The 27,952-nt window shown below is 42.9% G+C and overlaps 1 protein-coding gene across 4 annotated transcripts in view; it reads left to right on the top strand.

Moving 5' to 3' along the window:
• The window catches only part of SYK (spleen associated tyrosine kinase), a 108,046-nt gene that overhangs the window by 5,819 nt on the left and 74,275 nt on the right, over window positions 1-27,952 (top strand). The window contains exon 2 of one of the 4 annotated variants that reach the window (XM_059889078.1): window positions 6-27,854. The exons of the other annotated variants lie outside the window; for them this stretch is intronic. The gene's annotated coding sequence lies outside the window, so the exon portion shown is untranslated. The remainder of the gene's footprint in view (window positions 1-5; window positions 27,855-27,952) is intronic. 4 annotated transcript variants of the gene reach the window in all.

The following is a 27,952-nucleotide window of genomic DNA, read 5'->3' as shown; positions in this document are numbered from 1 at the left end:
CTCAGTTGGTCCTGTGCCTGCGGTGGTTCGCTCCCCAATTCTCTGACATGAAGCTAAACTGCATCCCCCCCTCCCAACTCGGACTCAATTTCCTACTGAGGCAAATATATCAAGCACTCTATGAGTTCCATTTCTTTCTTTTTCTAGAAACCCCTGCCTCTTTGCATCAGTCTGACAGTTTCTTTTCAGTCTTGCTACTCACCTATTAATAACTGAAGCATATTTGGGGGTGTTGGTTAGCTAAATATATTTTCTGCAAGTTGCTGTCCTGTACGCATTTTGGAGTCTTAACTCTTATCAACATTCATGTACTTTTTAAATCCATTGTCATAATTGTTGAAAACATTTCCCCCAAACTTTTGATTTCTATGGTTATTTGCTTATTTGTGTAATTTATTACTTTTTGTAGTTTTTGGAATTTTTATACTTTCTCAGCTCGGGGCATATTCTGAATCATGCTTAGTGAAAGATTATTCTTAGCTCCAATTTAGCAGTTAGCATCTATATTTTAAATCAGTCTCAGTGTCACCTCTGTATTTGCTCTGACCCTGATGTTTTATTATTTGATTAATGGGAATATGTACTTTCCTGGGAATGGGGACTCCACAGATTTTAAAAATCAGATGACTGGCCTCAATTCTCTTGATTTCTGAAGTGGGTGCTATGCAGTTTTAAATGGTATTTCCTAGGAAGCTTTCCTTGCTTAACGTTTCCTTGTTTCCTTATTCTTAGACAGAATAAAGCTGAGTAAGCAGGATCATTGTCCTGGGCTTGCTCATGGCGTTTGTACAGGTGGTGTGCATGGTCAGGGCACATGTCACTAAACTCTCACACCCGTGTGATCATGGGATACACTGGTTCTTGGAGCATCTTGTATACCGGGGCTCCCCAGGTCTACTTTGGGGAAAAGCGGGTAACCTGCTGCCCCTTTACAAGATCCTCAGGCTTTGCTTAGACGGAGGCAGAATGCTAAGTTTATTTTCATCTCAAACACTAAGAGTATTGGAATCACTTGATTGCCCTAATGCTTCAGTCACTGAATATTTTTTATCAACAGTGGTTGAGAGTACGGGGCCTGAAGTCTCATCGGGTTCAAATCCCACTGTTTTCAAGCTACTCTTTCAGTCTTTGTAGATGGAAGGATTACAGGGGATTTCCTTGTGGTGCATGGTGGAGACAACATATGCAGTAATCGTACCTGGCCTGTGGTTAGAACTGGCATAACGGTCACAGTCTTTCCCAGGTGGGTAGCTCTGGGAGTCTGCCCTGTAGTCTTGGCTGGAGACTAATAATAGCAGTCCCAAATAGGTCACAGATGAGTAAGTACTGTCTCTGAAGCTTTTTTATCTGACCTCCAAGATGGGAGAACTTTCTATCATTTTCTTTTTGAAAGGTGTTGATTTGCATAACTGATGTCTGAGTACATACCCATTGGCGAAGAATTCAGATATGACAGGTGACACTGGAACCCTCATTGACCACCACCCTTCGCCCCAGCCCACCCCAACTCAGGGAGGGCAGCTTGATGTACAGTGTTCTAATCTAGCATCCTGTGCATTCATGTGTGTATATATATGTGTGTATTTTTAGAAGATATAGTGTGTGTGTGTGTGTGTCTTCTTAATACCAGTGTCATCCTGCAACTAACTTTTTTAATCAACAGGCTTGAGGGAGCTCTTCTTATCAGTGATCCTTGTGTCTTATTCCAGAGCAGAAAATATGATTACTTATTGACAGACATTTAGGATTTTTCTCTAATTTTTGATATTATATACAAAGCTGCAGGGGATGCACTTTTTCTTTCATTTGTTCCCTCTCTTTTACCTTTTTCATTGCACTTCATGGAACTGACAAGTTGATCATTTGCTCAAGAAAGATCTTCAGCCCTGTCCATCCTGTTTTTCAGTCCAACTATTAAGTCATTTGTATTTTAGCAAATAGGCGGGCAAGCAAGGAAGGAAGGTAGTTAATTCTTTTATTTTTTAAGTGATACTTTAGGCTCTTCCAGATACTTGTTTTTGTTACTGCTTCCAGCATGGACATTCTCTTCATGCTTCGTGAGCTCTATCTCCTTTGACACCTACTCATTTGTTTGCCCATTTGGTTCCTTACCTTTGTGGGGTTAGCTTTCTTGTTGTGCTAGGATGTGTGCTGGTCTTATTTCAGAGATGCCTTTGGAGTTAGTTTTTAAGGCTGTGTATGTTGCATGGCCCTCTTTTTACCTGTCACCCATGAGGTGGGTCTGGAGAAGGGAATGGCAATCCACTCCAATATTCTTGCCTGGAGAATCCCAAAGACAGAGGAGCCTGGCGGGCTACAGTTGGTGGCGAAGCAAAGAGTCGGACACGACTGAGCGATTAACGCACACACACACATGAGATGGGAGGAGCGTGAGATGTGAACAGGACAGGATGAGCCAGTAACCACGGTGTGGGGTGCAGGCACTCTCTGTTCTTTGCAGATGTGGCCATACTCTGCCTCTCCAAATGCACGTCTTTCCTGCGGAGGGCCTTCTGCTGCTCTTAGGGGTGCCAGCAGCTGAGGAGGTGTGGAGAGGGTTTGGCTGCCTGCCTGCTTCCCACTCTGCTTCTCCCACGCCTCACCCACCCCATCCCACCCAGGCTTTGTCCTCACCCACCCCATCCCACCCAGGCTTTGTCCTCACCCACCCCATTCCACCCAGGCTATGTCATTTCCAAGGCACCACGCCCTTGACTCTTTGTAGCCATCCCCAACTGCCTGCACTTAGGCTGTGGTTTCCTAAGTTTGAGCCCATCTTTCTTTGAGTCCTTCAAGGGTAGTGAGAGTTTCCATTCCACTAGCAATCTGCTTCCTTTGCTCCAGCATGGTTATGGATTTATATTCTATATTCTTGTTTTTAGTGCTGTTTCTTTTCTTTCTCTGCATTTTTAACTGCTGTTTATACTTGAAGGGGAAGTCCAACACTTCCTTTTTTTCAGCCACACCAATCAGCTGATGGTCATAGCTGTGAAGGAAGTAACAGGAAGGAGGAGGAAGGGGAGCTCCCTAGAGCAGCCGTGAAAGGCAGACTTGGGGGTTCTTTCATCTTCCCTATTGCTCTGGGAGCTGAGCTAGCCCTTCTACAGCTTAGGCAGGAACTGTTTCTAGAGAAAGGGCTGCATTGTCAAGTCTCTACTGATCATTAGGCAATTGCTAGTCCTGAATCATGTTTCTTAGAAGTGTGTATAAGGATGCCTGGTATGTTAGAGGGGGGAGGGATCTTAGGGACCATCTAATTCAACCCCCTGAGAAGCAGTGAGGCCCAGAAAGATGATGTCACTTGGACTTGTCCAGCCGCTAAGCAATGCTGCTGCAAGTTGAAACCTAAGACCCAGGTGTTTCTAATCCAGAATTAGACTCTGTATCCAATTCTCTAATGAGGAGCCTAAAGGGACCTGCTGTCATGCCTGGTGCTAAGATTTAAAGTCCTATCAGTGGAGGCAGCCAGAGGACAGAAGCCCAGTTTGACATGTCGATTTCACTCTTTTACCAGCAGTTTTAGAAAACTTGTTATCTTCACAAGTTTGCGTTGAGAAATTAAGCAAATTCAGTAGGAATAGGATGCAAAATTCCTGAATCCATGTGAGGTTAACGTGGGAATGTCTGATGCTTTTGCACATGCTGCTATCCAACTGAGATTGAGCTGACTTTCAAATCTACCACCCAGAGTGAACTAAAGTAACGTGAGAAGATTTAAGTAAGGTGTAAAAGGATACTTTGAGCCTTTGTCTGCTCAGATATCAGGCTGATATCTCTGCCACTGTCCCCACACAGGATAGAATCACTGCTCTCTGCACATGTTATTGTTGAGAGGGTTGGGAGGGGGCATACATGGTGTCCTGAAGATCAGAATGAAGCAGGAGATAAAGGAAAATTTCAAGGGAAGTTCTGTTCCATGGTGGAAATATTTGTGATGCAGGTGGGATTTCAATGGTTAGAGTCAAAGGAAGGCAGGTTGAAAACTGCAGGGGAAGGATGCCTTCTAGAAAGAAGATAGAAAAGTCATGCATGTTTCCCCAAGAAGCCAATACCTGCAAAAATATGTGCAAGATATTCCTTCTAGCTTATCCATTTTCCACAGAAAACTCTGGAAACTATCCACATTCATTAATAGAGGAATGGTGTATTAGTTTTCTAGGGTCCCTGGAGCACAGTACCACAGATATTTATCACATCACAGTCCTGAAGGCTGGAAGTCTGAGATTAAGGTGTGGGCAGAGATGGTTTCTTCTGAGGCCTTTTTCTTTGGCTTATGGTTGGCGTCTTCTCTCTGTATCTTTACATCTTCTTCTCTCTGTGCATGTATCTGTAATTTCCTCTTTTTATAAGGATATCAGTCATAGGGAATTAGGTCCCATGCTAATGACCTCATTTTAACTTACCTCTGTAAAGGCCTGATTTCCAACATCCCATTCTGAGGTACTGGGGGTCTGGACTTCAACATATGTATTTGCAAAGGGAAGTAGTTCCTCCTACAACAAGTAGTTAAGTGGAGCCTGCCACCTCACCCCCCACCCCGCCGCCCCCCCCCCCCACCCCACACCGTGGACTTGCTATGTAGCCAGAGGAGCATGAAGGAGCTCTCCATTATCACGATGGAGAGATTTCTCAAGCCAGCCAAAGTGAGCTCTGTGCACAGAAGGTTATGAAACAAGATGTACATCACACATAAAACTAAGCAAGTTAAAATGTTCACAATACACTCTTCCTTCCACCTTAGACTGGCAATTTTATTTTTTAAAAAAATGAAACCTATGAGACCCAAAGGAAAAAAAAAAGAAAAGTAAGAATGATGAAGAGAGACAAATTCCACAAGATCTTAAGGGAAAACTGCAAAGGAACGTGGGGCAACAGACGCAAACTCCACATGGAATTTGGTGCAAAGCAAGGGTGGCCTTTCCCATCAGTCAGGAAAGGGAGCGTAGGTTATTAATTATTGGTCGTGAGAAAGTTGACTGATGATTTGGGAAAAATAAAGCTTTGCTCTGTGTACAAAAATAAGTTCTGGATTGAACAAAGAATAAAAATATAAAGTGCTAGAAGAAAAAAATTGAGTTATAAAATAACTGGAGTGAAGGCCTCTCTAAATATGGTAGAAAATATGAAACCATAATAGAAAAAGGTTGATGAGTATGATTTTCTAAAATTGCAAACAAGTCCTTATACAAAGGGAAAATATAAATAAGTGAGGGAAGAAAAACACAAAAGATACATTTATTTTCAAGGTCTGTGGTAAAGGATTAGTAGCTTTCATAGGCAGTGCTGTGCTGTGCTTAGTTGCTCAGTCATGTCCGACTCTTCAACCCCGTGAACTGTAGCCTGCCAGGCTCCTCTGTCCATGGGATTCTCCAGGCAAGAATACTGAAGTGGGGTGCCATACCCTTCTCTAAGAGATCTTCCCAACCCAGGGATTGAACCCTGGTCTCCCACATTGCGGGCAGATTCTTTACCATCTGAGTTACCAGGGAAGCCCTCATATGTAGTGAGTTCTTATCAATGAGAAAAATAAACACATTCCAGTAGAAAGATCAGTCAAGGACACAAACAAGCAGCCCAAAATGCAAATGAGCCAAAAGCATGAGAATATGCTTTGCCTCTCCGTAAGCTCACGTTGCTTTAAGGGTTTACTGTATGGTGAGACGTGGGGAGGGACACTCCCACAGGTCAGCACCTGCAAGGCGGCTGGGTAATGTCTTTGGAAATATAAAACACACATGTGTTTTGACTCAACAATTTCACTTTTAGGAACTTATTACATGCATAAATTGATAAAACTGGGGAAATATATATATGCATACTGTAACTCATTGCAACATTTTATTTTGCAATAGGAAAGAAAGAAGGAAGAAAGAAATTTGTATCAGGCTTGATTAAATGAACTGTAGTCTCTCCATATACTGGAATCATATGTGGTCTTTTTCTTAAATGTGGAATCTTATAAAGTAAAATATAAAAATGTTCAAGTTAAAAGCAAGATGTAGTATGTCACTATATTTTTAAAAATGCATGCACATAGCAATGTAGGCTACATTGGAATGTTATTTGCTATAAAAAGATGCAGGTCTGCTTATACCTGTGTGTGTGTGTGTGTGTGTGTGTGTGTGTGTGTAAATATGTAGAGAGATTCTAAAGCAAAGGCACCAAACTGTGAGCAGCAGTTATCTAGTGAGGGCAGCAGGGGAATTGGTTTGGAGAAAAAAATGTGAAATGTGCATTTTTACTTTGCATACAGATGTTTTAGTGATTGTAATGAAATGATGAGGTTTGTTTATGGGGCTGGAGGATAAGTAGGAAAGGACTGGAAAAAGAATTAATTCAAAAACAAAGTATCAGTTATGGCTGTTGGGACCGTACTGTCTCCGAGGTGTTAAGTTTGGAGAGGTTGGGCAGTTTGCCCAGAGATGTACAGCCAAGGTTTGCAACATGCCTGTACACATCCATCATCTGAGCTTGTCTCACTCACTGATGCCCAGGCTGCCTCCAAGGTTTCTGACGTGGTCTGGCATGTGACCTGCCTTGGATATTTATTGTTAAGGTCTCCTCACCCCTCTGGCACCAAGTGCAGCAGCCAAGGTTGAGAACCACTGGTTTAGAATTAGTTTGTGGGATTGTATAGCACACAAGCATAGCCTGACACAGTTCCACCAAATGTGATTTTACTGGTACACTGGGTATTGTGGCAGCTATGTGTGCCTCTGATTGAAGAGACTCTGAGCATATTAGGTGGTACATCCCCACTTTGTGTGTGTGAGAGAGAGAGAAGGGGGAAAGGGAGAGAGAGATTGATTGAGAGAAGAATGATTGAGATAGAGAGAACTCACATATTTTTATGCTTCAAGCACTCTACTCTTTGGAAACTTGCACTCATAACATCTGGAGGCCTGTGGAAGTTTGGGAAGCATGAGTGAGAATGTGAATGTGCTCTCAGCACCCTGCTGTGAGACTTGTAGGAGGTGAGAGCACCTGAAATGATTGTCCAAGAAAGAATGTGTGCACTGGTCCAATTAGACAAACCACTCATCACATTTTTTACCCAAGATAATGTGAACGATTATCTTTCAGACCAGTTTTTCGTTACTCCAAGTCCACTGGCCTTATTTACTCTCAGACAGTGTTTTGTCTGCCTGTTTCATGTGAGATGGTTTTTTTCTCATGAGAAGGATGTAAATAGTCTTGCTCTGGGTGAAGAGCTGGGGCCTGGGTTTCCTGGTGGCTGTGGCTGCTGGGCTTTGAAGGCTACAGCAGATGTTGACGGAGGGGCCACTCTCTGTGTGGACCATTTAGGGACTTCCCAGGGGCTGGCTTCCCAGGTTCTGGGCTTCCTGGTACTGACTCTGTCCATCCAGGCATACACGTGGGAGCACTGAGCAGCACCCACATGGGAAGCCCCAGGGGCTCATACGTGCACTCACATTTATATTGTGTAATGAAACTTCTAGGACCATGACTGTGACCTATAAATGTCCAGCTCTGAAAGTCTGTCTGGGAGGCGGTGTGGGTGATGGGAGCAAGCCAAGCCCATAGCTCTGATTCTGTTACCGACCAGGGTTTGTGGCCTCCTTAATCAATGGAAAGTGGTCAGAGCCCAGACAAGAAATTCAAACGAAGCTTTATTGGGGCACCCACAGCAGTGGGGAGTAAAAACAAGGAACAGTTTTCCTTGCTTGCTGCCCTAGTGAAAGTGCTTTACTTCCTTATATGAAGTGAGGGTAGGGGTGGGTCCAGGGGTCAGACTGGAGGGGTGGCTTAGGTGCGCTGCCCATTCCTTTAGTGGTGTTGAGTGCAGGGCGCATGCACAGTACCCTACTTTTGCTTTCAACCCACAGCTTTTGTTCCTGGCACTTCAAAAGTGATGGTTGAGGCTTGTAGGTCTTTTTTGTATCTCATCCATAATTTGCCCCAACTGCACATGCACACAGTTATTTTAGTCCCTTACAGCTTCTCTGTAATTTTTTGCTTAAGGAGAGGTTTGTCCAGGTACAAACACTGCAGCAAAGGGTCCCAGGACCCAACCTGGGCTAGGTGTCCTCACCTGAGCTAGATGTCCTCACCTGGGCTAGGTGTCAGAGGCGAGCAGCAGGCAGTGCCCAATTCCATCATTCCTTGAAACTGCTTCAGCCCTGGCCACCTCATCACCAAAACAAGGCTGGAAAGACCTCCCCCAGAGTGACTGTGGCTCCAGAGACACTCTGTGCAGAGCTCTCAGCAGACTGGCTTGCAGACAGGTAGGTGCTCTGCAGAGCAGTCATGGTTGGGTAAAGATAGTCAAGGAGCTATGTAGCCTCTGGTTGCCTGGGGATTGAAAAGGAGGGTCTGTCAGGGGCAAAATGATATTAAAAGACTTTATGGGAAGGTCACAGAAAGAGTCAAACCTGGGAAACGTAGTAAAAAGTGGAGACATCACTTTGCCAACAAAGGCCTGTATAGTCAAAGCTATGGTTTTCCAGTAGTCATATACGGATGTGACAGTTGAACCATAAAGAAGGCTGAACACCAAAGAATTGATCCTTTTGAACTATGGTGCTGGAGAAGACTCTTGAGAGTCCCTAGGACTGAAAGGAGATCAAACCAGTCAGTCCTAAAGGAAATCAACCCTGAATATTCATTGGAAGGACTGATGCTGAAGCTGAAGCTTCAGTCTTTTGGTCACCACCTGATGTGAAGGGCCTACTCAGTGGAAAAGACCCTGATGCTGGGAAAGATTGAGGGCAGGAGGAGAAGGGGACGACAGAGGCTGAGCTGGTTGGATGGCATCATCAGCTCAATGGACATGAGTTTGAGCAAACTCTGGGAGATAGTAAAGGAGAGAGAAGCCTGGCATGCTGTGGTTCATGGGGTTGCAAAGAGTCAGATGTGACTGAGCTACTGAACAACAACAACAACACAGAAAGAGTAGCTCTGGCCCAAGTGTCACTTGACTCTGAAGCAAGTGTGTGTCTATTCTTTGGTGGTGCCCTGGGGAACCCTGCTGGGTTTTAACAGGCAGCTCTTATGGTGTGTTCTCTCCTGTCCCCAAGTAACTGGACAAGGACAACCAGCTCAGGGGGTCCTGGCAGCACTCTAACCCTGAAGCTCTAAAACACAGTATGGCATTATTTTGGACCCCAGTCGTGTACTTTTACATTGGTTTGGAGACCATGCTGAGGACATTGTTGTGAGCTCTATGCTTCCAGCATGGGGCCCTCTGCGCATGTGTAGAGACTTTTAATGTCCCCTCCTTACATTTCAATATGTCACATATAGTTTGAATACAGTAAGCTAGGTATTTGGAATAAAGTGTGTCTCTTGTTAATTAAGAGAAAACCTAGAGCCCCAAGCTTGGCCCAAGTAGAAAAAACATCTGGAAGGGAGAGGTGTCTGGACCACACAGTGTGTTCCTTGGGGTGAATTTATGAGATTCCCATTGCTGACCTGCAGTCCTATCGCATTGGTCCGATGGAGGAACTGCCTGCTGCTCACCTCTGACATCTTGCCCAGTTGAGGACACGTGGCCTCTCTCCAGCTTCCCTGGAAGGGATCTAGAACTGTGCTGCTCAGAGCATTGCTACCAGCCACATATGGCTGTTTATACTGCAAATGCTTAAAATGAAATAAAATGTAAAAATCAGTTCTCGATCACAGTGGCCACATTTCAGGGGTCACTAGCCTCATGTGGCAGGTGGCTCTGTGTGGGGCAGAGTAGAACTAGTATCCCCACTGCAATATAGTTTGGGGACAGATTAACCACTCTGTGTTATACCTGAGCCCTATGGGGTCCTTCCTGGGGAGTGAGGAGACACAAGGTTCTATCCCCCACACACCGTTCCTCAGTCTTGATACTGCTGTGTGTCAACAGTGCATTGTTGCACTCTTTTCCATGTGTGGATCCTGGGTGCTTCCTGTTTCTTTAAAGGACTCTAGCCTCAGAGGTGATGGTGTCAGCAGGATGCCCACATCCCTGAGATGAGACCACAAGAATCAGGTCTGGCCCTTTCATTCCCAACACAGCAACCTCCATCACACAGATACACACACAGCACACATACATGTGCATGCACACACATGCACACGTGCACACACCATGACAGTCTAGTTTAGTGACAGGTCACTCACATAGGGCCTGAAATGGTTCCCAGTTGTGCTCTTGGAGCAGTCTAATGGGAACCCCGTCTTGGAGAATACTAAGTAATATATCCTGGAGTTAAGCACGCTTGGTTCGGTATAGTTTCTGAAAGAATAGGCTCGTTTTTTGTTCAAGAGGATTTAGAGTTAATGGGGAAAATTTTAGTACTGATTAACTTCTCTGCAGTAAAATAGAAAATCCAATGCCATTTCCTCAAAATACCTGGAATCCAAAGTCTGTCCATTTTAAAAGAAAGATTTCAAGAGGGAATGTATTCTTCCTCAAGGCAAAATGAGGAATACTGCAATGCTGATCACATGACCATGTTCTGTTCCTGCCAATACAAGAAAACAAAAGACTCGCTTCTGGGAATGGAACGTGACCACGTGCATTTGAGAGCTCCGAGGGCAGTGGAAAGGGCAAGGCGGGCTGAGAGGCAGGTGCATCCTGTGGCAGGCAGCACCCGTGGAGCCTGTGATGGGGAGGGGATGGGCGGAGGGACCCACCCTGTGCGGGGGACCCACCCCAGCTGGGCACCTGCCCGGTCCCCAGGCTCCATCTTTGCTTCATCCTCATTCTGGGCGGCGTTAAGAGAGACGTGACATTTGCCTGTCTCTGAAATTCCTGTGCTGCTCAATTTCGGGAGAGATAAAACACCACAAGTGAAGCAGTTGGACGGGTTTGCGAATTATAGAACTTCCTTTCATGATTCAGCCCGACATCAGGAAGCGCGGCAAAACGTGTGGATTCCCAGGCGGACTTCATGCCCCACCCCGCCCCCGGCCGTCACGCACGCGCGATGGGCTAGGAGGACTTGGGGGCAAGACACTTCTACCTGAATCGCTGAGTTAGCACAATCAGTATGTCTAAAAATCAGTGTGTGCGGAGGCTGTACTGAACTAAACATGATTTCCTGAGTGCCTTTCTTATTTCTTCTTTAGAATTCTGTGTAAACCTTTGAATTTTCTACTCTTTCCATTTTTCTTCCATTCGGTAGCCCAGCTGTTGCTCACGTCATCAGCCAGCTCTGTTTGGGCCAGTTTTGAACCTTCGGTACAGAGGCAATGATTCTAGAATAGTGGTTCTCTGTCCCCGCTGCTCACGAGAATCACTTGGAAAATTAAACAGACAGTGCTATCTCGGCCCCACCTCTGGAAGTTCTGAGTTTGGGTTAAGGCACGATCACCAGTACTTAAGGTACCCGGCTGGTTGTTACCTGAGTCCACGTGAAGAATCACTGTTCCTGCCTAGAGCTTTGCTATTGAACTTACTGCTGAAAACATTCTTCTGTGATTTTATGTGCTCACCCAACACTGGGGCCAGCAGCACAGGCCCTCAGACTTTAGACTCTGTAGGCTGCTGTACCGACCTCTGTCCTCCCACCCCCATCTGTACAATAAGAAGCATCTGGAGTGATTTTGAAGCAGTCTTGGAGGTGTAATGGGCCTGCTTGGCCTTTGGACTCTTGGCAGAAGCATTAGAACCTGTCTACCACCCACAGTAATTTTAGTCCCTGTCCTGAAATTGTGATGTTTGTAACCAGCCCTTAGCCCAGCTGAACCTTTTGTTTCTGGTCTAGACATGCCCGACCCCTCTGGGAACATCTGCCCTCTGTCTGCTTGCTTGGAGCGTGGCTGACAAGAAGTCTAAAGCCCAGAACTTTCCTTCCTTTCCTAAGATCCTGGATAAGAGAATCCAGGGGAAGTTGAAATTTAATTGAAACTCTAAACATCTTTCCCACCCCTTTATTTAAATTCTCTACTTCAGGAATGTCAATCTTACACACTTTGGTTCTCCTCTGTCCTTCTAGTCTTCTTCTGTTGTATTCTTCCACTCTTTGTTCATTTCATTCTTTTCAAGCTACTCCATCCTGTCCATGGTCTTATTCACAGTGTTAGTATCTGTTCTCTTTTTTTTCTGTTGGAAATAACAGACATCATTTCTTTCCTGTGTTTCCCCCTGATTGCTGGCTTATTTCCCATGACTTTTCTTGCCTCCCCACCTCATCCTCTGCCTTTTGTGTCTCCATTTAGAGCTACTGTTTCTAACAGTGGCTGTTCTGTTAAGTCCTTTGGCTCCATGGTGGTATGTGTGGCTGTGATTTCATCTGCCCCTTGGGACGATTTTCCAGCCAGTGTTCTTTGTGTGCTGTTTGTTTCTCTTGTTGCTTCTCTCCTTTTTTTCCTCTTAGTGTCACTGTACAGACACAAGGTAAGTTCCTCATCTCGGAAATGAATCATGTCAGGGAGAGGCCTAGGATGTGTTCTAGCCTAACAGAATCTTTTCCTCATTTTCAGTAATGCTGTGTGTGTTTCTGTGTGTGTGTATGTGTGTGAGAGGGAGGAGAGAAAAGGAAGGAAAATGGAAGGAAGGAAGAAGGAAAGAAAGGAAGGAAGGAAGGGAGAGAATTGGCTAAACCTTTACTTCTTTCAGGGTGGCTGCCAGCCATTCAGAATCTCCTCTCTACCCCCAGGGGATGGCTGGCTGCCCTCCACCTGCTCAGTAGAAGCCCCATCTCTGCAGGCTTTGGGGTCTGCAGAAGCACCTCTGCTTCCTTGACCATCTTCCTTAAAGGAATTCATGCTCCCAGGACAAAACTTTGCTGCATTTTCCTGCTCCCCTCAGATTGTTGTTCAGGGTGAGTGGGGTCTATTAGTTTCATGGCATTTCTCTTGTTTTTTCTAGAGGGTGATTTTAGAATGAAGGGAATTGTGACATCTTTACTCTATCAACATCCAAGCTATCTGATATTTTGATATTTATCATATATGACAACCTAGCATGTTTGGCATTTTTATGGAGCAACTACATTTCTACAGGAACAGTTAAGAACAAACACACAGAAAACAACTTCAGAATGACCAAAAAACTTCATGTGGCACTCTTTGCTTCTGCCAGCCTCTCCAATCTACCTGTCCAACCGAGGCTGTTTTGTTGGCTGGTTTCTTGATCTGTTCATTATATTGATTCACTGAATACCTCTCACCAGCCAGGAACGGTGCTAGGTGCTGGGGCTATTGCAGTAGCCAAGATCCCTCTCTGCACTTAAGCTGTTTCCAGTCAAGTTGAAAGAAGGAGCAGGCCCAGCACCAGGACTTGATCAGATATGATCTCATTTATTCTTCACTGCAACCATTTAAAAACTTCAGAAAAGTGCAACATCACTCATAATTAACAAACACTGCTGATTTACCATTTTTTCCCTTTCTTTCCTCTAAAAGAAGAGCATCCCAAATAAAGTAGAAGTTGTACCCTTTTTGAGGAGAGTAACTTCCTAAGGCTGGAGAGCTGGTGAGCAGCAGAGCCCTCTGAGTGCAAAGTCTGTTTATTCCCTTACTTATTTGCTGCATTGCCTTGTGTATATGGCATTGATTATGACATGTGAGCTGTACAGCTCATCTACAGCAAACATCAACACCTACGATAGTAAACCAGACAGACTTTTTTTTTACACAGTAGACTGATTTTTAGTAAATGTAATTACTGCTTACATTTTTTGAGAGTCCCAAGACACATCTTATTCGAGAGCCAGCAAAAAAAGGAAAATGTGGTTATCAGGAGGGAGCTGAGATGAATTGAGATATAAATTTCCAAATATTAGTATCTCTTAACCCTTGTGTTGATGTTTTACAGTAGCCTGTACTTTCCCATCTACTTTGTGACCACTGAGCCCCCTTGTGAATAAAAAATGAATCTAAGACTTATATTTAGCTTTCCACAGGTTCCATATTTGTAAATTTGCCTGCTCACCAAATTTTTTCTGTGACCCCTGAATCAATACCCATGATGCTTCTGTGGCCCTTTGTGGACACATGCAGAGCAGCAGAATACTTCAGTCATCTGATGTGCTTGTCCCTAGCTTAGGCTGAAAAAGGTGAAGTTCTGCCTTCTAGTCTCAGCTCACCCTAAGAATGGTGCTCTTTTTGACATCAGTTGAGTAGTGTATTTTTTGTGCTTTTTGTTGATGATTTTACAGTTTAAATTGATCCCCAAACACAGTGCTGAAGTGCTAACGTGCTGTGCACAGGAAGGCTGTGATGTACCTTAACAGGGAAAACACGTGTGTAGGGTAAGTTTCCTTTTGGCATGGGTCATAGGGCTTTTTTGTGAGTTCAATATTAATGAATCAACTATATATATATATATATAATACAAGATTTCTTTAAACAGGAACATCCAGAAAACAAGGTTATGTATTATTTGGTTAATGAAAAGATAACATGAGACTCTTAGGAACTTAGCCATGTATTGCCCCTTGTAGCAATGGGTTCAATATTTGCTAATTCAGTGTTAGTGGCAACTTTATAAAACATAATTACCACAAATAACTAGGAATGACTGTTTTATTTCATTTTTGTACAAATCAGGGAAATAATTTTTAAAACCCAGTTAAATGTGATTGTTTTATGAGACATGGTTTTGAAACAAATGGACTATTTTATAATCCAGTGAACATCTCCTTAGCCTTGCATTTTGTATAGTTATTAAATTAGCAGGTTTTTTCTTGAACTCCTACCGTGCGCCTGTCACTACTCTGGTACCAGGAGGACATTGGTGAACAGGTTCAGAGGTCAAATGAATCCTTTTAATTCATCAGAATTTAAAGTCCTAACACTAGGACTTCCCTGGCAGTCCAGTGGTTAAGTCTTAGCCTTCGAGTGTAGGGGTGCAGGTTCGATCCTTGGTGGGGGAGCTAAGATCCCACATGCTGTGCAGCCAAAAAGCCAAAGCATTATTGTAACAAATTCTTTAAAGATTTTAAAAATGGTCCACATCAAAAAAATCTTAAAAACAGAAAACATCCTCACGTTTCGCCAAGGTCATTTCTGTTTAAATTTGATAGCAAACCTAGTGATTTCTCAAAATAAGAATCAGATTCTTACATTAGTGTTTTTCTTATGAGAGATTAATTTTTCATAGCCAGTATTTTTAAGTAAATATCTTTATCATAACCAGGGACTGATTTTATGCCAAGTTCCCTCCCAGCTAGGTGCACAGTGGGAAGCTGGTAATAATATACAGTAATATGAACCCACCAGAAGGTCCTTGTGTCTCACTGTATTCAGACCCTCAGTCATCACAGCTCATATTTGGCCTAGGCTGACTCAGAGGCTGTCAGACAGAAACCCCTCTGCACAGCAGGGTGCCAACAAGCGTTTTCCTCCAGTGATGTCTTTACTGCATCATACAGCTTAGGTGCAAAAAGACAGGTCCACGCCTGGAACATGCCTGGGGAGCCAGCACTCTCCTTGTACAATACTCAAGACAGCTTCAGGGTCCCACTGGAAACAGGCCAAAGATTTGGTTTTTGTCAGAAATTTATAGTTCCCCCAGTCCAGATGCAATTTATAAAATAAAATGCTAATTAGCATGAGTATAAGCAGTGCTGCCTAAATAGGTGGGCACCACCCAGCCAATAGGAGAAGGGCATCTTCTAGGGGGAGCAGAACTTATTTTTTAGGTGGGAAATGTTGAACCTAAACAATTCTTGTGATAAAGGTCATCTGTTCCTTGGAGGGTAAAATGGTAGTCATTTTAACAGTTGGAGGTTTCTGTGAACAAAATATTTTAGGTAACATCATAATAGAGAATATTTTGTTTCAGGCTCTGTGTTTTCAAAGTTTCTTGTACCTTATTCTTTGATACGCTCCATCACTTTATGTGCTTGGAGAGGGGGTGTTTGGGTCTAGCAGGCTGTGGTCATCCCCACTTTTTCCAGTAAGACCCATGTGCTGTGCTTAGTTACTCAATGTCCAATTCTTTGAAACCCCATAGACTGTAGCCCAACAGACTCCTCTGTGCATGGGGTTCTCCAGACAAGAATACTGGAATGGGTTGCTATGCCCTCCTCCAGGGGATCTTCCTGACCCACGGATGGAACCAAAGTCTCCCACATTGCAGGCGGATTCTCTACCATCTGAGCCACCTGGTTAGCCCTAGTAAGACCCATAAATCCACACTTTTTCCAGTAAGATCCATAAAGCCCAGAGATGTCCTTGTGGATAATCATGGACCCTCATGCCGTCAAAGTGGTGGTTGATAGGGACAGGCTTAAAATTTGTCTTTAAAGCCCATATTATGCAAGATGGGTTTTATGCTCTTTTTTAAAAAAATTTTTGCATGAAAAAACTTACATTTTTATCTTGAATATTTTCTAATATGCTCACCCGTGTATTATGCATATACTCAAAGCTTAGTTGTGGTACTATTTTGCCATATTTTTTTCTGAAGTGCACTCCAAGTAAACTACAGATGTTATGAAATTTCACCCCTAAACACCTCAATGTTCCTTTCATAAAAAAAAGCATGATAATAATAGAGTTATCCCCCTCCCACCACAGTTAGCATTAGGGGAACACGTGTAATTACGGTGTCATCTGAGCCTGCTGACAGCCACAGAACCATGGAGACAGGTGAACATGCCATCCTAGAAGTGAAAGGATGAGAAAATCTACCCAAGGAAGTCATTTCCACCAAGAGTGAAGGTGCACGCTGTTGTTACCCTGACTGCCACTAGGCCACCCTCATTATCAACCTGGGGCGTGTCCCAAGTGCCAGGCCGTGCACTGTGAGCACTTCATACACACTGACAATGGAATCTCCACACCGCTATTGGAAGTGGGTTCCAACATGATCCTTATTTTGCTAATGAAGAAAGCTGAGGCTCAGCTGCCTGGTTTAAAAGCAGTGGAGTCAGTGTTTGGACCCAGGGACTCTGTCTTGAGCTGGGTCCCGTGACCATGTCACAGACCACCTCTCCACCCCAAGAATGCAAGGCTTTCTGTGACTCTACAAGAAGGTTCTGCCTAAAATAAGGCATGGAAAATGCAGCTTGATCTTACTATTCAGGTAAAAGGGAAATGTCAACATTGCTTTCAAAGCACAAGGCCCTTAATTTTGCAGAGTTATTGTAATTTTCTTGGTTTAGGCCTCAAATGTTTTTAATGGTTAAGCAGAAGGAAAAGAAGGGAATTAAGACAATAAGGTCCACAATGTCCCTGTAATTTGCCACAAGATTATGATTTATTAATTAACCAGCGCTTCCCAGGTAGTGCTAGTGGTTAAGAATCCACCTGCCAATGCAGGAGACTTAAGAGACGTGAGTTCAATCCCTGGGTTGAGAAGATCCACTGGAGGAGGAAATGGCAACCCACTCCAGTATTCTTGCCTGGAAAATCCCATTGACAGAGGAGCCTGGTGAGCTACAGTCCACAGGGTTGCAAAAAGTCAGACATGACTGAAGTGACTTAGCACACATGCATGCAAGTAACACGGGACAGTATCTAAATGGGACATACGAAGGTTTTCTAACTATCATATTTGGGGAAGAGTAATTTTTTTTTTCCTTCTGCATTCCAGATCTGCATGAAAAAACAAGACAGTCAGTTGAGGCAGAAGTAGTTTAGGACTGGTCTCAGAGTTCCTGGGGAGAAAGTAGAGAAGGGGTATGCACTGTATGTCAGAGGATGTTGGGTTCTCTAGTTATTTAGAGTGAAATTGGGTGGACCAGACTTAGGACCCTGAAGTACCTGTGGGTTGCCTTAGATTTGAGATGGGTCACCTGTCTGGAAAAAACTGCAATCACACATCTCACTCACTCACTCATTCATTATTCATTCGACAAATGTTTATGGATCAGATAATCACATCTGAATCATTTATTCATTCATTTATAAATTCATAGGTATGATGTAGTTATAGACCATCTACTATAGAAAAATCATATCTGATCATTCATTCTTTCATTTGACAAATGCACATGGATCATCTGTTAAGGAGTAATCATATCTTATTACTTATTCATTTATTTATTTATCTGACAAATATTTTTGGGCCATCTCTAATAAGACAGACACCAGGTAAGGGTGAAAGAAAAGAGACACCATCTTCCAGTTTCAGCTCCAACAAGTAGAACTTGTTGGAGTGTTGTCAACTTTTATTCTTAGACTATTACAAAGCTGGACTAATTGAGAATCAGTGATACTTTTTTAGATTTGGGAAACAGAGGTCTTAGGACATATTGGCACCTAGAAATTGTAGATTTGAGATGAACTATTAGGGCACCCATCTGGATAAAACTGCAGTTACATCTCACTCATTCATTCATTATTCATTTGAGAAATGTTTATGGACCAAATGTTATTTTTCGTGCTTCCAGAAACACCAAATCCTGCTTACCTAGAGCAGAAGCTATTGGAGCCCTAAAGAGACAGAACTCTTAAATGATCATTTTGGTGAGGCCAATTGTGGACTAGGTTGAAAGACAGAAATTTCAGTGAGTCACAGTCTTAGGAAGGTCTCCACTTTCTCTGGCTTTATCTCTAGAAACCTTATTTTAAGGGTACCTGGGGCATGGTAAGACACACAGACACAGAAATAACTGTCATGAAGATAAAAGTTTTTATATCCATCAGATCAGATCAGATCAGTCGCTCAGTCGTGTCCAACTCTTTGCGACCCCATGAATCGCAGCACACCAGGCCTCCCTGTCCATCACCAACTCCCGGAGTCCACTCAGACTCAAGTCCATTCAGTCAGTGATGCCATCCAGCCACCTCATCCACTGTTGTCCCCTTCTCCTCCTGCCCCCAATCCCTCCCAGCATCAGAGTCTTTTCCAATGAGTCAACTCTTCACATGAGGTGGCCAAAGTACTGGAGTTTCAGCATCAGCATCATTCCTTCCAAAGAAATCTCAGGGCTGATCTCCTTCAGAATGGACTGGTTGGATCTCCTTGCAGTCCAAGGGACTCTCAAGAGTCTTCTCCAACACCACAGTTCAAAAGCATCAATTCTTTGGCACTCAGCCTTCTTCACAGTCCAACTCTCACATCCATACATGACCACAGGAAGAACCATAGCCTTGACTAGACAGACCTTTGTTGGCAAAGTAATGTCTCTGCTTTTGAATATGCTATCTAGGTTGGTCATAACTTTCCTTCCAAGGAGTAAGCATCTGTTAATTTCATGGCTGCAGTCACCATCTGTAGTGATTTTAGAGCCCAGAAAAATAGTCTGACACTGTTTCCACTGTTTCCCCATCTATTTGCATGAAGTGATGGGACCAGATGCCATGATCTTCGTTTTCTGAATGTTGAGCTTTAAACCAACTTTTTCACTCTCCGCTTTCACTTTCATCAAGAGGCTTTTGAGTTCCTCTTCACTTTCTGCCATAAGGGTGGTGTCATCTGCATATATGAGGTTATTGATATTTCTCCCGGCAATCTTGACTCCAGCTTGTGCTTCCTCCAGCCCAGCGTTCTCATGATGTACTCTGCATATAAGTTAAATAAACAGGGTGACAATACACAGCTTTGACGAACTCCTTTTCCTATTTGGAACCAGTCTGTTGTTCCATGTCCAGTTCTAACTGTTGCTTCCTGACCTGCATACAAATTTCTCAAGAGGCAGATCAGGTGGTCTGGTATTCCCATCTCTTTCAGAATTTTCCACAGTTTATTGTGATCCACACAGTCAAAGGCTTTGGTATAGTCAATAAAGCAGAAATAGATGCTTTTCTGGAACTCTCTTGCTTTTTCCATGATCCAGCAGATGCTGGCAATTTGATCTCTGTTTCCTCTGCCTTTTCTAAAACCAGCTTGAACATCAGGAAGTTCACGGTTCACATATTGCTGAAGCCTGGCTTGGAGAATTTTGAGCATTACTTTACTAGCGTGTGAGATGAGTGCAATTGTGCGGTAGTTTGAGCATTCTTGGCATTGCCTTTCTTTGGGATTGGAATGAAAACTGACCTTTATACCCATAGATCCCTAGAAATAGGAGCTATAGCATACCATGCAGGGCTACATTAGGAAGTGCCAGGGTTTGCCAGGATGCAGAGGGAGAGAAGAAAATGCTTACAAGAGCCTTGGTTGTGGTTTCTGTGGGAAAGAACAAATGAGATAGAGTAGGTAAGCTTGGAATTGGCTAGTTTGAATAATCTCAGTGGACTCTAGTGCATACAGGCTGTTCCTAGTTGCCTGGCACCTGACCCTGGGATGACTGGGGAACACTGGCTTGGCATGTAAATGAGGAGGGTGAGGGACTGCTTGTTTCAAATATAAAGGATACACTTGTAGGAGAGTCCAGTTGAAAAAACAAAACTGAAACTCTTACCTACAGAGGAATAAGGATAATAATCAGAGCATACGTCTCATCAAAAACAATGCAAATGAGAAATGGTGTGGTGAAAGATATGAAGTGTTGAAAGGAAAGAGAAAAAAAAGCAACAACCTAGAATATTATATCCATCAAATTTACCCTTCAAAAGAAGGATAAATAAGGACTTTTCAAAAACAGAAAATTCGGGGACTTCCCTGGTAGTCCAATGGTTAAGATTTCACCTTCCAATGAAGAGGATGCAGGTTCAATTTCTGGTAGGAGAGCTAAGATCCCACATGCCTCATGGCCAAAAGAACAAAACATAAAACTGAAATACTATTGTAACAAACTCAATAAAGACTTTAAAAAAAAATCACCATTAGCTGACTGCCCCTACAGCAAATATTAAAAGAAGTTCTTACTATTTAATAGTAGAAGGAAAATGATATAGGTACAAAGCTTGGATCTATGTGAAAAAGGAAAAAAATAAGTTATTTTGCTTTTCATAATCATAATTGGTCAGAAGGTAACTGTTTAAAGCAATAGAAGTAACAGCATATTGGATTATTATAACATATGGATACACAAAATGAAAGACAGCATTGTCTTGAAGACAGGATGGAGGAATTGAGAATACCCTGTTATGAGGTCCTTGTATGTGTAAAGCAGTATAGTGTTATTTAAAGATGGAATTTAAGTTTTAAAATGTATAGTGTAAGCTACAGGACAATCACTAAAATTTTTAAAGGACATGCTGAGAAGATATAAAATGCTTGATTAAAACCACAGAAAGCTGAAACAGGAGGAAAAAAAAGAAACAACAAACAGCAGTGAGTTAAAAAAAAAAAAAAAGATACAAGCGTTGTAGATATTAATCCAATTAAGTCAATAATCAATTTAAATGCAGATGTTATAGTGAAGTCGCTCAATCATGTCCCACTATTTGCAACCCCATGGACTGTAGCCTACCAGGCTTCTCCGTCCATGGGATTTTCCAGGCAAGAGTACTGGAGTGGGGTGCCATTTCTTTCTCCAGGGGATCTTCCCGACCCAGGGATTGAACCCAGGTCTCCCGCACTCTAGGCAGACGCTTTACCCTCTGAGCCACCACAGATGGTATAAGCCTACAAATTAAAGCACAGAGATTGTCAGAATGGTTTAAAAAACAAGACACATCTACTATCTACAAAAAACCCACTCTAAATGTAAAAACACATATAAAGTAAAAGTAAAGTGATGGAGAAAGATATTCCATGCTAACACTAATCAAAAGAATATCAGAGTAGCTATATTAATTTTAGACAAAGCAGATTTCAGAAAATGGAAGAGTATCAGAGATAAAGAAAGAGGCATGTTACATAATAATAAATGGATCAACCATCTAAGGAGACACAACAGGCTTAAACATGTGTGCACATGTTTAAGCATCAGAATACATAAGCCAAACACAGAACTGAAAGGAGATTAGACAAGTCCACTATTACAACTGAAAATTTCCATCACCTCTGCCAGTAATTGATATATGAAGTAGATAGAAAATCAGAAGTATATATATGACCTGAGCAGCACTGTTTCATCGACTTGATACTTATAAGATATCCAATTCAACAATGGAAAAAATCAAGCAGACCTTATTTTGTTGCACTTCGCTTTATTGGGCAAAAGCCATAGCTCAGATAGTAAAGCGTCTGTCTACAATGTGGGAGACCCGGGTTCAATCCCTAGGTTGGGAAGATCCCCTGGAGAAGGAAATGGCAATCCACTCCAATACTATTGCCTGGAAAATCCCATGGACAGAGGAGCCTGGTAGGCTACAGTCCATGGGGTCGCAAAGAGTCGGACACGACTGAGCTACTTCACTATTGCCTTTCCTCCCTTGAAATCTTTGATGTTAGTACCTGGATCTGAAGTTCTGTGTCTCTGTAGGAGGTTTTCTGAGAGACTGTATGCTTGCATTTAAGGGCTTCCCTGGTGGTGCAGAGGTTAAAGCGTCTGCCTGCAATGTGGGAGACCTAGGTTCGATCCCTGGGTCGGGAAGATCCCCTGGAGAAGAAAATGGCAACCCACTCCAGTATTCTTGCCTGGAGAATCCCATGGATGGAGGAGTTTGGTGGGCTACAGTCCACGGGTTGCAAAGAGTCGGACACGACTGAGCGACTTCACTTCCATTTTCACTTTATTGTGCTTCATGGGTATTGATGCTTTTTACAAATTGAAGGTTTGTTGCAGCTCCATGTCAAGCGATTCTATCAGTGCAGTGTTTGCAACAGCATTTGCTCACTTCATGTTTCTGCGTCACATTTTGGTAATTCTCAAAATATGTCAAACTTTTTCATTATTATATTTGATATGGTGATCTATGATCAGTGTATCTTTGGTGTTACTATTGCAAAAACTTTATGACTCATTGATGGTTGATGGTTAATATTTTTTAGTAATAGAGTATTTTAAATTAAGATATTTATATTATTTTTAAAACAATGCTACTGCTCACCAGTATAGTACATACATAATATTTATTAATATATGCATGTACTTCTTGAGAAACAAAAAAATTCATGTGATTAGTTTTATTGATATTTGCTTGTGTGCCAGTACCCGTTCTTCTCAAACTCACATGGAACATTCACCAAGACAGAACAAATTCTTGAAAAACACGTAAACAAATTTAAATGAAAAAAATATGCAAATTATGTTCTCCAAACATAATGGAATTAAACCAGAAATTAGTAACAGAAAGTTATAAAATCCCCAAATGTTTAGAAATTGAACAACTAACTTTGAAATACATTGTGGGTTCAGAAAAAAGTCTGAAGATAGATTTTAAAATACTTTGAACTGAATAAAAATGAAAATACAACTTAACCAAAATTCACAGGATGCATCAAAAGCAGTGCATACATTAGAGCATTAAGTGCATATGTTAGATAAAAATAAAATATAAAATCAGCAAACTGTTTTTCAACCTGACAAAACTACAGAAAAAAAGAGTACATTTCTCTAAAGCAAGAAGAAGAAAATAATTAAAATTGGAATAGAAATAACTGACATTGAAAACAGGAAGACAATAGAGAAAGTTGATAAAACTCAAAATGCGTTCTTTGAAAAAGATCAATAAACTTAATAAACTTTTAGTTAAGGTAAACAGGAAAAAAGAGAGAAGACACAAATTAGCAATATCAGAAATAAAAAAGAGGTCACTGATTCAGTGGATAAGTGGACAATAATGAAATAGGCCTGGCATGCTGCGATTCATGGGGTTGCGAAGAGTCGGACACGACTGAGCAACTGATCTGATCTGATCTGATCTGATAACACAATTCGGTTCTCACTAATGTGGTAAATTAAGTGAAACAGACTGTCTTGAAAGACACAAACCGTTGAAACTCATAGAAAGAAAACTAGCTTGAATATCCATGTCTTTTCAATTTAAATCAATAATTTGTAACCTCCCTTCCAAAAAAGCACCCAGAAAAGACGGTTTCATTGGTGAATTACTTAAGGAAGAGATTATATTAATTTTCAAAAATTTTCTCTTCCAGAAAACAGAGGGATGGAGAGACATCAGTAGAAACTCTCATGTGGATTCATACAGATACAGAGGGATATATACAGAAATATTTTAGACATGTATTACATATACAGGTTAAGTATACACATGTATTTCTTTGCTCTGTCATGTAACAAGGTCTAGAACAGTGACATCCTGGTAGCAGCAAGCATGCCTAGTGCCCAGATCTTGAGTGCCCAGATCCTCAATAAAAAGGAATACAAACCACAGATTTTGTGATAGGAACAAAAAACAAACAAGATAAGCTTGGAGTAGCTTGTCATGCCAAAGGTAAAGAAAACAAAACAAAAAAAGTCCCCCAAAAGCCCCACAGTGATGCAGGTGTGTCAGAGGAACACGGGAGCCAGTTATAAGTGTTCCCATAACCAGGCTGGAGTAATTTAAGCCACAAAATAAAGTAGCATTAGATTACAACCTAATGGATAAAAAAATAAATATCCACGAATCCATACTTACCTAATAAATGGAGAGAATAGACAAATCTACTCTGCAGGAGAATTTCAAACAATTGATATAGATACTCTCCCCTCAAGGAGGTATCTCAGCTGTCCTTAAGTGCAAGTCATGCAGAAATTCTTCCTTCCAAGGAGAGTGATATGGAAAGGGGATGGGGTGGGAGAGCAATGTTGCGGTGGAGAAACCTGACAACCACCACCTCTGCCAAGGATCAAAGATTAACATCAGTGGTTACAAGTCGTGTTGATAGTACGCAACTTACGTCTGTGTTCTTCCTCCCCAAAACACATAACCCCCGGAATAACCATGAGAAAAACATCAGATAAACCTCAGCTGAAGCACATTCTGCAAACCACTTGACCAGTGTTTCTCAAAACTGTCAAGATTATAAAAAACAAGGAAAGTCTGAGAGCATGTTGTAGCCAAACAATTGCCTAAGGAGGTATAACAACTAAGTATAATATGATATGTTGGCTGGGTTCCTGGAACAGTTAAAAAAGTTACAGTAGGTAAAGACTAAGGAAACCCAAAGAAAATAATGAAGTATAATATAATAATTTGTCATTGTTGGTTCACTAATGGTGAAAAATGTACCATACTCATGTAAGATGTTAATAATAAGGGAAGCTGGATGTAGGGGTATAGGAAAGCTCTCTGTACAATCTTTGCAACTTTTCTGTAAATTTAAATATATCATAAAATTAAAAGTTCATTTAAAAAGTGAAAAAGAGAGAGAGGGATGAATAGATATCTCAGCCCGCATTTTTCAAGATAGGAATTCATCAAATAATCACACACATTTAAGTAAAGGTAAATTAAAATTAAGTCAGAACTGTGGTCAGTATTACAACAGAAAGGCACATGGTATCTTGAGGGGAGGTGGATGGTCTGAGCACATCCAGGATGCTGTACAGAGAAAGCCAAGGGTAGTAAGATCTGAGGGTAACTGATGTGGATGCTAAGAAATTGGTGTTCATCCTGAGATCAGAGAGCAGACAGTGATGAATCTTTAGCAGAAAAGTGGTGTGATTAGGTTTTGATTGAAAAGTGGATGTGTTTGGAAGGTTAGAAGATAAGGTGCATGAGATTGGTGATACATTATTTTCAGGAATGAGGAGGGGAGAGAACTGTCTGAAAGGGCTTAGTTTTTTTGTCTGCAGCAGTTACATGGATGGAGTTCTTAAGCCAAAATTCTTGCAAATTGCTGGTGATGCTCGTGTTGCAAAGCCCTGAGCTTGCATTTGGATGTGTTGATAGAAGCATCTTTTCACATTCAGCTGAGGACCGGAAGGCAGTAGCTAAGAGAAGGGCTGGCTTCCCACACTGGCTCTCCCACTAATACCTGTGCGTGTTTTGAGAAGCAACTGACTTTTCAGAGCCCAATACCCAGATGTGTGAGTTGGGGATTACAGCAGCCACTATCTTTAGGGATATTGTGCAGGTCAGCCGACACCCTGCAAGGGAGCTGCTTCTGCTTGCCATCCTTGTCATCATCCATCTCACAGTCATCAGATGTCAGCACTAAGCTTGTTTGTGCCTTGGGTTTATCACTCGTAAAATGGTAATGCTTTTTTGCATTGAGCTGTCATTTTTGCTAGCTTTAGGTACAGATTGGCTACTGTTACTTTTCTGAACACATCCTTGTGAGTGTCCTGGCCTCACCCAAGTAAACCACCCGCCGAACTCCTTCCAACTTCAAGTGTCTGGAGAGGGTGTTTCTCCATCTTGCCTTTCCAAGGATATTTCCTCACCTGTTTCTGGGTGAAGCCTGGCTAGGCTCCTCCACCTGTTTTTCCAGGTGAAGGGAATGGCACAGCCTGGAGTGAGACATTCAAATTTGTGCTTCCTGCAGAGTGTGTGGGTGTTTGGTAGATCCTTGGAAAGCACCGCCTGTCTCAACTTGAAGGACCTCACAAAAGGCCCTTTGTGAAGTTGTGTCTCCTGCTGGTACTACAGGTGGCTGTCTGCCAGGAGGTCTGAGAGCAGAGTCAGAGATGGCTGGCATGGGTACTCTGACGCTGAACTCTGGCCTTCCTGCCATAAAGACCATATCTGCTCACCTCTCCAATCTCCAGACAGAAATTAGCATCCTGAGATTGCTGATAAGTCCTTTCCTAGGATTTCTCTCTTATTTGATCCAGAGTTCAGGTGGAATTTGATATTTATAATGTCCTAGGGCTGTTTATGGCACCCCACTCCAGTACTCTTGCCTGGCAAATCCCCTGGACAGAGGAGCCTGGTAGGCTGCAGTCCACGGGGTCGCTAAGAGTCAGGCACGACTGAGCGACTTCACTTTCACTTTTCACTTTCATCCATTGGAGAAGGAAATGACAACCCACTTCAGTGTTCTTGCCTGGAGAACCCCAGGAAGGGGGGAGCCTGGTGGGCTGCCGTCTATGGGGTCACACAGAGTCGGACACGACTGAAGTGACTTAGCAGCAGCAGCAGGGCTGTTTAAGGGATTTCCCGGGTGGCACTACTGGTAAAGAACCTGCCTGCCAATGCAAGAGACCTAAGAATTGCAGGTTCGATTCCTGGGTTGGTAAGATCTCCTGCAGGAGAACATGGCAACCCACTCCAGCATTCTTGCCTGGAGAATCACATGGACAGAGGAGCCTGGTGGGCTATAGTCCATTGGGTCTCAAGGAGTCAGACATGACTGAAGTGACTTATCACATACGCATGCATGCAGGGGCTGTTTAAAGTATAAAACAACCAAGATGACTTTGGTATACCCCAGCTAGCACTTCGGGGCTTCCCTGGTGGCTCAGATGGTGAAGAATCTTCACCATCCTGCAATGCAGGAGGCCCAGGTTTAATCCCTGAGTCAGGAAGATCCCCTGGATAAGGGACTGGCTATCCACCCTAGTGGGCTTCCCTGGTGGCTCAGCATAAAGAATCTGCCTGTAATGCAGCAGACCCTGCTTCAATTCCTGGGTCTGGAAGATCCCCTGGAGGAGGGCATGGCAACCCACTCTGGTACCCTTGCCTGGAGAATCCTGTGGACAGAAGAGCCTGGCAGGCTGCCTCCATAGGGTCACACAGAGTTGGACACAACTGACGTGACTAATCAGCAGCAGCAGCAGTATCTACTCCAGTATTCTTGCCTGGAGAATCCCCATGCACAGATGAGCCTGGTGGGCTACAGCCCTTGGGGTCACAAAGAGTCAGACACAACTGAGTGACTAACACTAACACACACCTAGCACTTCAGGACATAGTTCCTTCAGTAAGAACCCTTGGGAGAGTGAATTTCCTGACTGGCTCAACACAAGCAGGCTAAGCCATTGGCGCGCTCTGTTCTGGTGGGTTCCATGTCCCTGGGGGGTCCATTTGTGCAAGTGAACGAGGCCAGTTGCGTGGGGATCTGCACTTCTGCTTTCTGGCTGGTTCGCTGAAATGGGAGGAGAAGGCCCACTTCCCTAATTGCAGACACAGCGCAGACAGGAAGGACTCCAGTTGGTAAGACTTGTCTTCTGCTTTCTCTCCATATCTGCTGTTTCCCCTTTAAATACGTCTCTCCGTCTTGGGCTTTTTCACTTTCCACACTCCGTGCTGTCCTGGGCTTCTAACTGCAGACCTGCACTTGAATCCAGAAAAGGAAGGTAGGTCAGATGTGTGGGAATCAAGTAAATCCAGAATGGTGACCTTGGAGCTCTCCCCTCTGTGACTGCCCACAGGAACGGTGGTGCACTCATATTTC

This window comes from Bos taurus, chromosome 8, assembly GCF_002263795.3.
Source record: "Bos taurus isolate L1 Dominette 01449 registration number 42190680 breed Hereford chromosome 8, ARS-UCD2.0, whole genome shotgun sequence".
NCBI classification, from domain to species: domain Eukaryota; kingdom Metazoa; phylum Chordata; class Mammalia; order Artiodactyla; family Bovidae; genus Bos; species Bos taurus.
Note: the sequence above shows the minus strand (reverse complement) of the source record. Positions and strands in the feature narration are given on the sequence as shown.